At 46.0% G+C, this 9,262-nt stretch overlaps 1 long non-coding RNA gene across 1 annotated transcript; it reads left to right on the top strand.

The window, feature by feature from the left end:
* Window positions 1–1,251: 1,251 nt before the first annotated feature.
* On the top strand, window positions 1,252–2,017 carry LOC135531292 (uncharacterized). Its single transcript, XR_010453991.1, has 3 exons — window positions 1,252–1,344; window positions 1,531–1,792; window positions 1,985–2,017. It is a non-coding gene; the product is annotated as an uncharacterized LOC135531292 (long non-coding RNA).
* Window positions 2,018–9,262: the final 7,245 nt, after the last annotated feature.

Genomic DNA, 9,262 nt, shown 5'->3' on the forward strand with positions numbered 1-9,262 from the left:
TTTTAACCAGAGCCCTTTGGCTAATGGCACCCTATTCCCTTTCTAGTGCACTACTTTTAACCAGAGCCTATAGGGCTAATGGCACCCTATTCCCTTTGTAGTGCACTACTTTTAACCAGAGCCTATAGGGCTAATGGCACCCTATTCTTTTTCTAGTGCACTACTTTTAACCAGAGCCTATAGGGCTAATGGCACCCTATTCCCTTTGTAGTGCACTACTTTTAACCAGAGCCTATAGGGCTAATGGCACCCTATTCCCTTTGTAGTGCACTACTTTTAACCAGAGCCTATAGGGCAAATGGCACCCTATTCCCTTTGTAGTGCACTACTTTTAACCAGAGCCTATAGGGCTAATGGCACCCTATTCCCTTTCTAGTGCACTACTTTTAACCAGAGCCTATAGGGTAAATGGCACCCTATTCCCTTTCTAGTGCACTACTTTTAACCAGAGCCTATAGGGCTAATGGCACCCTATTCCCTTTCTAGTGCACTACTTTTAACCAGAGCCTATAGGGTTAATGGCACCCTATTCCCTTTCTAGTGCACTACTTTTAACCAGAGCCTATAGGGCTAATGGCACCCTATTCCCTTTCTAGTGCACTACTTTTAACCAGAGCCTATAGGGCTAATGGCACCCTATTCCCTTTCTAGTGCACTACTTTTAACCAGAGCCTATAGGGTAGGAGTCCACTCTGTGAAATAGGGTGCCATTTGGAATGCTGCCAGTGTGTTTCTAAACCATCAAAGCTTGGGCTTGTCCCAAATTACACCCCATTTCCCCCAGCTAGTGCACTACGTGGGGGGGGGGAGGGTGCGTTAGGGTGTGGTTTGGGACTCCTTGTGTTTTTCTATGTAAAGGTAGATATTTTAAAGCCAGATGGCTGAGTCCTGTGAGGGCTGTCTTCATGTTTTTCCGGGCAGTCCAGACGTCTTCTCCAGGAGACGCTTCATGTCTATTGTCCTGTTCAACTGCCTCTGGCTGTTTGTCCCAAAGGGCACCCTATGTAGTGTGATACGTTTGAACAGGGTTCATAGAGTTCTGGTCAGAAGTAGTGCACTATAGGGTATTGTGTAGGACATAGCTTCTTACTTATGTCTAGCCCTAACCCCCAACACTCTAGGTTGAAACCCCTCTACACTCTAGGTTGAACCCCTACATTCTAGGTTGAACCCTAACCCCCTACACCCTAGGTTGAAACCCCTCTACACTTTAGGTTGAACCCCTACACTCTAGGTTGAACCCTAACCCCCTAGGTTGAACCCCCTACACTCTAGGTTGAATCCTAACCCCCTACACTCTAGGTTGAACCCCCTACACTCTAGGTTGAACCCCCTACACTCTAGGTTGAATCCCCCTACACTCTAGGTTGAACCCCCTACACTCTTGACCCTAGGTTGACAACCCCCTACACTCTAGGTTGAACACTCTAGGTTGAACACTCTAGGTTGAACCCCCTACACTCTAGGTTGAACCCCCTACACTCGAGGTTGAAACCCCTACACTCTAGGTTGAAACCCCCTACACTCTAGGTTGAACCCTAACCCCTACACTCTAGGTTGAACCCTAACCCCTACACTCTAGGTTGAACCCTAACCCCTACACTCTAGGTTGAATCCCCTACACTCTAGGTTGAAACCCCTACACTCTAGGTTGAAACCCTAACCCTACACTCTAGGTTGAACCCTAACCCCCTACACTCTAGGTTGAACCCTAACCCCTACACTCTAGGTTGAATCCCCTACACCCTAGGTTGAATCCCCTACACTCTAGGTTGAATCCCCTACACTCTAGGTTGAAACCCCTACACTCCCCCTACACTCTAGGTTGAACCCTAAACACTCTAGGTTGAACCCTAACCCCCTACACTCTAGGTTGAACCCTAACCCCTACACTCTAGGTTGAAACCCCTAACTCCCCTACACTCTAGGTTGAATCCCCTACACTCTAAACCCCTACACTCTAGGTTGAACCCCTACACTCTAGGTTGAAACCCCTACACTCTAGGTTGAAACCCCTGAAACCCCCTACACTCTAGGTTGAACCCCCTACACTCTAGGTTGAAACCCCTACACTCTAGGTTGAAACCCCTACACTCTAGGTTGAACCCCCTACACTCTAGGTTGAAACACTCTAGGTTGAAACCCCTACACTCTAGGTTGAAACCCCTACACTCTAGGTTGAAACCCCTCTAGGTTGAAACCCCTACACTCTAGGTTGAAACCCCTACACTCTAGGTTGAACTCTAGGTTGACCCCCTACACTCTAGGTTGAACCCTAAACCTCTAGGTTAACCCCCTACACTCTAGGTTGAACTACACCTAGGTTGAAACCCCCCTACACTCTAGGTTGAACCCTAACCCCTACACTCTAGGTTGAACCCTAACCCCCTACACTCCTAACCCCCTACACCCAAGATTTGGGCTGGGGGCTAGGAATCGGTTTGGAATTTGAAAACTGTCTGTCGATCATTAATGCACTGCAGCTCTCCCCAACTTCTCCCCTCAGACACCCAGGGTCTGTATCTGTTTCAGATCGAAGCTGCTCCCTAGCAGAGCACAGATCTGGGATCAGTTTACCCCTAACCCTGTCATGTGTCTCAAGTGACACCCTATTCCCTATATAGTGCACTACTTTTCACCAGGTTTCATAGGGCTGTGGTCAGAAGTAGTGCGTGATATAGGGAATAAGGTGTCACTCTCCGGAGAGGAAACTGTCTTAGGATCTGTTTTTTATTTTTATTTTACTCCTAGGTTCCTGGACTGTGTGTGTGTTCTATGTACTACGTTGTATTTCTACAATGAACTGATCTACGGTGCGTGGATCTATGTAAAGCCAAAGAACATTCGTAACCTGTCTGTGTCTGGACACTGTCTGTACATCTGTCTGTACATCTGTCTCTGTCCGTACAGTTAGTCCCGTTGTGAAATATCTTGTTTTATTGTATATCTGTCTGTTTGGCAGAAATTAACTTAGTTATCCCAATGTCCCTCAATAGTCCAGTCTATAATGTGGAGTTAAATGTATTTGGTTTTAAATCAACTTCTGGAGAAACAGTGCCTGAAGGTGACTTGTACTCAGATCTGGTCAAAGAGGGTAAATACACAATAGAAATATTTCATCCCCAAAAAATCCAAGATGGTGACCCACTCTAAATCCAAGATGGTGACCCACTCTAAATCCAAGATGGTGACCCACTCTAAATCCAAGATGGTGACCCACTCTAAATCCAAGATGGTGACCCACTCTAAATCCAAGATGGTGACCCACTCTAAATTCAAGATGGTGACCCACTCTAAATCCAAGATGGTGACCCACTCTAAATCCAAGAGATCAAGGTGACTCTAAATTCAAGATGGTGACCTCTAAATCCAAGATGGTGACCCACTCTAAATTCAAGATGGTGGTTCCACTATCTCCCCCTCTGAATTATAACGTTTTAGATGAGAAAATGTTGTTTTCTGTCCAATAAATCGGCAAGCATGTTCTCATTTTATATAAAATATATTTTACGATTATACATTGGATTATACCTGATTTTAGTTTTAAACTACATTGCCCCTTCTGAATGGTATTTAATGCTGTGTTATTGGAAGTATTGGGGGGGGGGGTGTATCCTGGGTGTGTGCCTTTTTAATCCCAATCACTGATTGTCATAACCTGTCATTACATGCATTAGCCTCTCGGTGCTGTTGTTTTTAAATCACTGTCATTTCATTTATTATTTTCAACCAACAATTACGCTGTGTCGGTCTCGACGAGCTCTTCACTATGTAAATATGTACATTGTCATATTTCCTATGTTTCAGTCGTCAACCCGCTGCCAGCCAGCCAGTCTCTGAGGTTTATAAACTACAGATGACACAGATTGCTGGATTCACTTTGTACAGTTCTTTTTAAAAGGTACTTCGTCAATAAATACATTGAATAAAACATGACCCCTGTCCTTGTTGATGGAGTCGTAGAGCATCATTCTGTTGTCGACGAGGGCCGTCGCTATGCCGTCGACGAGGGCCGTCGCTATGCCGTCGACGAGGGCCGTCGCTATGCCGTCGACGAGGGCTGTCAGGATTCATGTGAAAAGGATCTAGTGACGCTCTAGAACACCTAAACATTGACTGGGAGTCACTTCTACCAATCTGTACATGGAGCCTGCTAAAAGTATCAATTAGGGAAGCGCGATATATCGGTATGCATATCGGAATCGGCCGGGAGTCTAGTTTAACGCTGATGTGCATACCAATATAACGTAGGTAGATGATGTAATGACGCCACAAATTATAACGCTACACGCACAACGCAGCATTCCTAACCTCGCCCACAATGTCTGCTGTGCATCGAGCAGTCAACAAGTCCAGCAGTCATTTGAAAAAGTTAGAACATTTCCGCGAGACAACTTAAAAGACTAAATCCATTAACGCCAAGATAATAGAATTCATTGCCCTTGACAATCAACCGTTCTCTGTCGTGGATGATGTTGGCTCTCAGCCGACTGGTCGAGCACCTCGAGCCCCAGTTCACACTACTAAGTAGGCACTATTTTTTTCAGATGTTGCCCTACCGGAGTTACACAGTATTGTTGAAACGCACATCCATGAGCTACTTGCTACGGGCGTCACTGCTATTAGCTTCACGACCGACATTTGGACCAGCGATGTCAGCCCCATGAGCATACAGAGTCTGACAGCACAGCGGGTCGACCAGGATGTCCTATTCCACTGTGCTATGGGCGTCACGACTGACATTTGGACCAGCGATGTCAGCCCCATGAGCATACAGAGTCTGACAGCACAGCGGGTCGACTAGGATGTCCTATTCCACTGTGCTATGGGCGTCACGACCGACATTTGGACCAGCGATGTCAGCCCCATGAGCATACAGAGTCTGACAGCACAGCGGGTCGACCAGGATGTCCTATTCCACTGTGCTATGGGCGTCACGACTGACATTTGGACCAGCGATGTCAGCCCCATGAGCATACAGAGTCTGACAGCACAGCGGGTCGACCAGGATGTCCTACTGAGGAAAGCCGTATTGCTCAAGATTGTGCTGGTTCTCATACTGCTGCTGCCATTTCAATGGCATTTGAGAACATGTTTGAAACATGAACACCCTCCTAGCGCCATTCAAACAACTGACTGGAGAAATAAGCTCATCGCCTGTGTCTGCAGCAGACGTGATCCCCTCTGTCATGGCATTGATACGCCTGCTCAACAAAACAGCAGACGTGATCCCCTCTGTCATGGCAGTGAAGAGCCTGCTCAACAAAACAGCAGACGTGATCCCCTCTGTCATGGCAGTGAAGAGCCTGCTCAACAAAACAGCAGACGTGATCCCCTCTGTCATGGCAGTGAAGAGCCTGCTCAACAAAACAGCAGACGTGATCCCCTCTGTCATGGCAGTGAAGAGCCTGCTCAACAAAACAGCAGACGTGATCCCCTCTGTCATGGCAGTGAAGAGCCTGCTCAACAAAACAGCAGACGTGATCCCCTCTGTCATGGCAGTGAAGAGCCTGCTCAACAAAACAGCAGACGTGATCCCCTCTGTCATGGCAGTGAAGCGCCTGCTCAACAAAACAGCAGACGTGATCCCCTCTGTCATGGCAGTGAAGAGCCTGCTCAACAAAACAGCAGACGTGATCCCCTCTGTCATGGCAGTGAAGAGCCTGCTCAACAAAACAGCAGACGTGATCCCCTCTGTCATGGCAGTGAAGAGCCTGCTCAACAAAACAGCAGACGTGATACCCTCTGTCATGGCAGTGAAGGGCCTGCTCAACAAAACAGCAGACGTGATCCCCTCTGTCATGGCAGTGAAGGGCCTGCTCAACAAAACAGCAGACGTGATCCCCTCTGTCATGGCAGTGAAGCACCTGCTCAACAAAACAGCAGACGTGATCCCCTCTGTCATGGCAGTGAAGAGTCTGCTCAACAAAACAGCCGACACAGACCGTGGGGTTAACTTGGAAAAGTACTCTACAGAGGCTGTGATACAAGCGATTCGGTGGCATTCTCTCTGAGCCTCTTTACTGTGTTGTCACCCTGCTCGATGCTAGGTACCCACTACTTCTTCAACAGGCATTCTCTCTGAGCCTCTATACTGTGCCGCCACCATGCTCGATGCTAGGTACCCACTACTTCTTCAACAGGCATTCTCTCTGAGCCTCTATACTGTGCCGTCACCATGCTCGATGCTAGGTACAAGGACCGCTACTTCGATGCAGACGGGAAACAGGGTTTACGTGAAATGTTACATACACAGCTGGATAACATGGAAACAGACACAGTGACATGATGAAATCCTGGTTGAGAATGAAATGACTGAACAAAACAGCACAGCAAGTGAAAGAAATAGGTTTTGATAATGTTTTACTGGTAATGGGGACATGCTTAAATGCTCCCCAAAAAATAACTTTTTTGCTGTGTGTAAACTATTTAACTTCTAGAATGCTGAAAAGGCCGCTAACATTTTTTTATATCGGTATCGGGTTTTTGGCAAGGAAAATATTGGATATCAGCCAAATATGTAATATCAGTGCATCCCTACTACCAATCTAATGCATATTAGGGCGGCAGGGTAGCCTAGTGGTTAGAGCGTTGGACTAGTAATCGGAAGGTTGCAAGTTCTAACCCCTGACCAGACAAGGTACAAATCTGTCGTTCTGCCCCTGAACAGGCAGTTAACCCACTGTTCCTAGGCCGTCATTGAAAATAAGAATTTGTTCTTAACTGACTTGGCTAGTAAAATAAAAAACTAGTCTGCATCCCTAGGGACAGTTCCTATTGAACATGCTTTTATGTCCAGGACTTAAAATCCCGTAATGTATGCAGGCAATCCTCATATTTGTTTCCTTCACTTTATTTTTATTTATTTTATTTTACCTTTATTTAACCTTTTTTTTTTTACCTTTATGTAACCTTTCGGTTACAAGTCCAAATCCCCGAGCTGACAAGTCCAACGCTCTAACCACTAGGCTACCCTGCCGCCCCACTTTAAGGACAGTCCCGAGCTATTCCGCAGCATATTGTAACGACCCTGGCTCAGCCCTTTAATATCAGGAGTTGGATGCAATAACGTTTGTTGATTTCAGTTTATTGCCCTCAATGAATTGTTGTGACGATGACTATACAGTTTCCGTTTTGATGTTTACAGGTAAATGTGAGTAGGACGCCATCTTGTGGAACATTGGGAAATGTCCTCCAGGAGACTCGACGGTTCGAGTGACGCGGAATGACGTACAGCACAAGGTCAAAGTTTACACGTTCAACGTCACGATAGGAACACAGTTGAAACGTTAGCTTCCAAAGAAAACATACATTTCTGCGTGAAATGTGCTTGATTTAACGTTTAATTCAGCGGTTTTAATTAAACAGGACACAATGCAGATGCTTTGAATGCATATCGAACGGTACAGTAGTAGTTGGTCATTTTTTAAACTTTGAGTTACGAATTTGCAGCGGAGCTAGTGAGCTAACGTTAGTTTGCTAGACATGGATCCGCTAGACATAGTAACGGACGAAGTGGCGTTGGAGGGACTGGACGGGGTTACTATCCCCTCTCTGTGGATTCGGTTGGAAAAGAGGAACCCCGCTTTCCCACGCAATCTTGACTCGTGTACTAAAGAGTTCATTTGGAAATCCTTGGTCTCGAACCACGAAGTCGACTTCTACGAGCTGCCGCAAGAGAGAGCGGACGTCGTGCTCGTCGACCGGTAGGTTGGAGTTGTCTTCCGCGTCGATCACACGTACAGTGTCAGTACGAAAAAATGGGACGGAGCATCATCTGGATATGTGTGCAACAAAAGTTCATCATTTACCTAATGCTACCATTTCTGTCAAGCCGTTTACGGGTACAGTTTGACGCATATTTTAGATAAATCCAACGTACGTACCACACAGAACGCTCTACAACGCTATGTTGCAAGGCAACCGTTGCGTTAAATTGGAATGAATGTACTTCTTCTGGTCGACCAAAATGCATTGACACTGTCGGCGTGATCGAGCCGTCACTTGTCAAGCTACTTCAGTACGTTCAAAACAAATGAGAAATTGGAGAGAAAAAACTAGCTCCAACTGCGAAAATTTGTTTTGAACTTGGATTTCCCAGTTCCCAACATCAGTCCTGCTATACATTTCCCCTATGTCGTACATTTGTAGCGTTATGGCATTGTTTGATAGCCTATGAATTTGAAACAAAATATCTAACTAGCTAGTAAAATCATTCAGTTAGTAGTGTCACCAAAGCTGACACTACTAACTAGTTAACTAACCTTGATGGCTAAATATCTAGTGCCAAATGTTCAACTTGCTGCTTGCAAGTTGCCAACGCCACTATCCCTCTCCATGTGAGAACTTGTTCTCAACTTGCCTACCTGGTTAAATAAAGGTGGAATAAAATAAAAATGTCTGGTCTTCAGGTTTGCAGACATAGATCCAGACACGGGGATTCAGGAAGCATCCCATTGGGACAGAGTGGACTCCTACCCTGTCCAGATCTTATTGGAGGATAAGAGTGGAATCCAGGGCTCGTGTGTCTTCTTCAAGGAGAGGAGAAACGTCACCCCAATCATCCGCACCACCAACCTGACGCCATGTGTAACGTTAGAGGACGCCTTCAAAAGGTGAGTGTCTGTGTGTGTGTGTGTGTGTGTGTGTGTCTGTCTGTGTCTCTCTGTGTCTGTCTGTGTGTCTCTGTGTCTGTGTCTCTCTGTGTCTGTGTCTCTCTGTGTCTGTGTCTCTCTGTGTCTGTGTCTCTCTCTGTCTGTGTCTCTCTCTGTCTGTGTCTCTCTCTGTCTGTGTCTGTCGGGTAGCCTAGTGGTTGGAGTAGTAACCGGAAGGTTGCAAGTTCAAATCCCCGAGCTGTCGTTCTGCCCCTGAACAGGCAGTTAACCCACTGTTCCTAGGCCGTCATTGAAAATAAGAATTGGTTCTTAACTGACTTACCTAGTTAAATAATGGTCAAATAAAAATGATATCTCTAACACATTCATATCCAGCTGGTCCCAATTCCTCCACCTCTCCTTGGCTGTTACTCAGGCTGGTATGTTTTGGCTGTAATCAAGAAGTTTGATCTTAACAAGTTAGCAAACGCATAGCTGTATCCCTGAGCTGGATCTAATTTGACACTTATAGTTATACTCCGTTATCGTTGTAAGCGGTGGCGGAGCACGCGAGGCGATATTGAAAATCATACCATTGTATGCTATATAAATGTTATATCGCCCACTTCAATGTTTGTAGATCTGTAAGGTGGAAGCAATAAACTGGT

Source organism: Oncorhynchus masou, unplaced genomic scaffold (genome assembly GCF_036934945.1).
Source record: "Oncorhynchus masou masou isolate Uvic2021 unplaced genomic scaffold, UVic_Omas_1.1 unplaced_scaffold_1574, whole genome shotgun sequence".
Taxonomy (NCBI): Eukaryota; Metazoa; Chordata; class Actinopteri; order Salmoniformes; family Salmonidae; genus Oncorhynchus; species Oncorhynchus masou.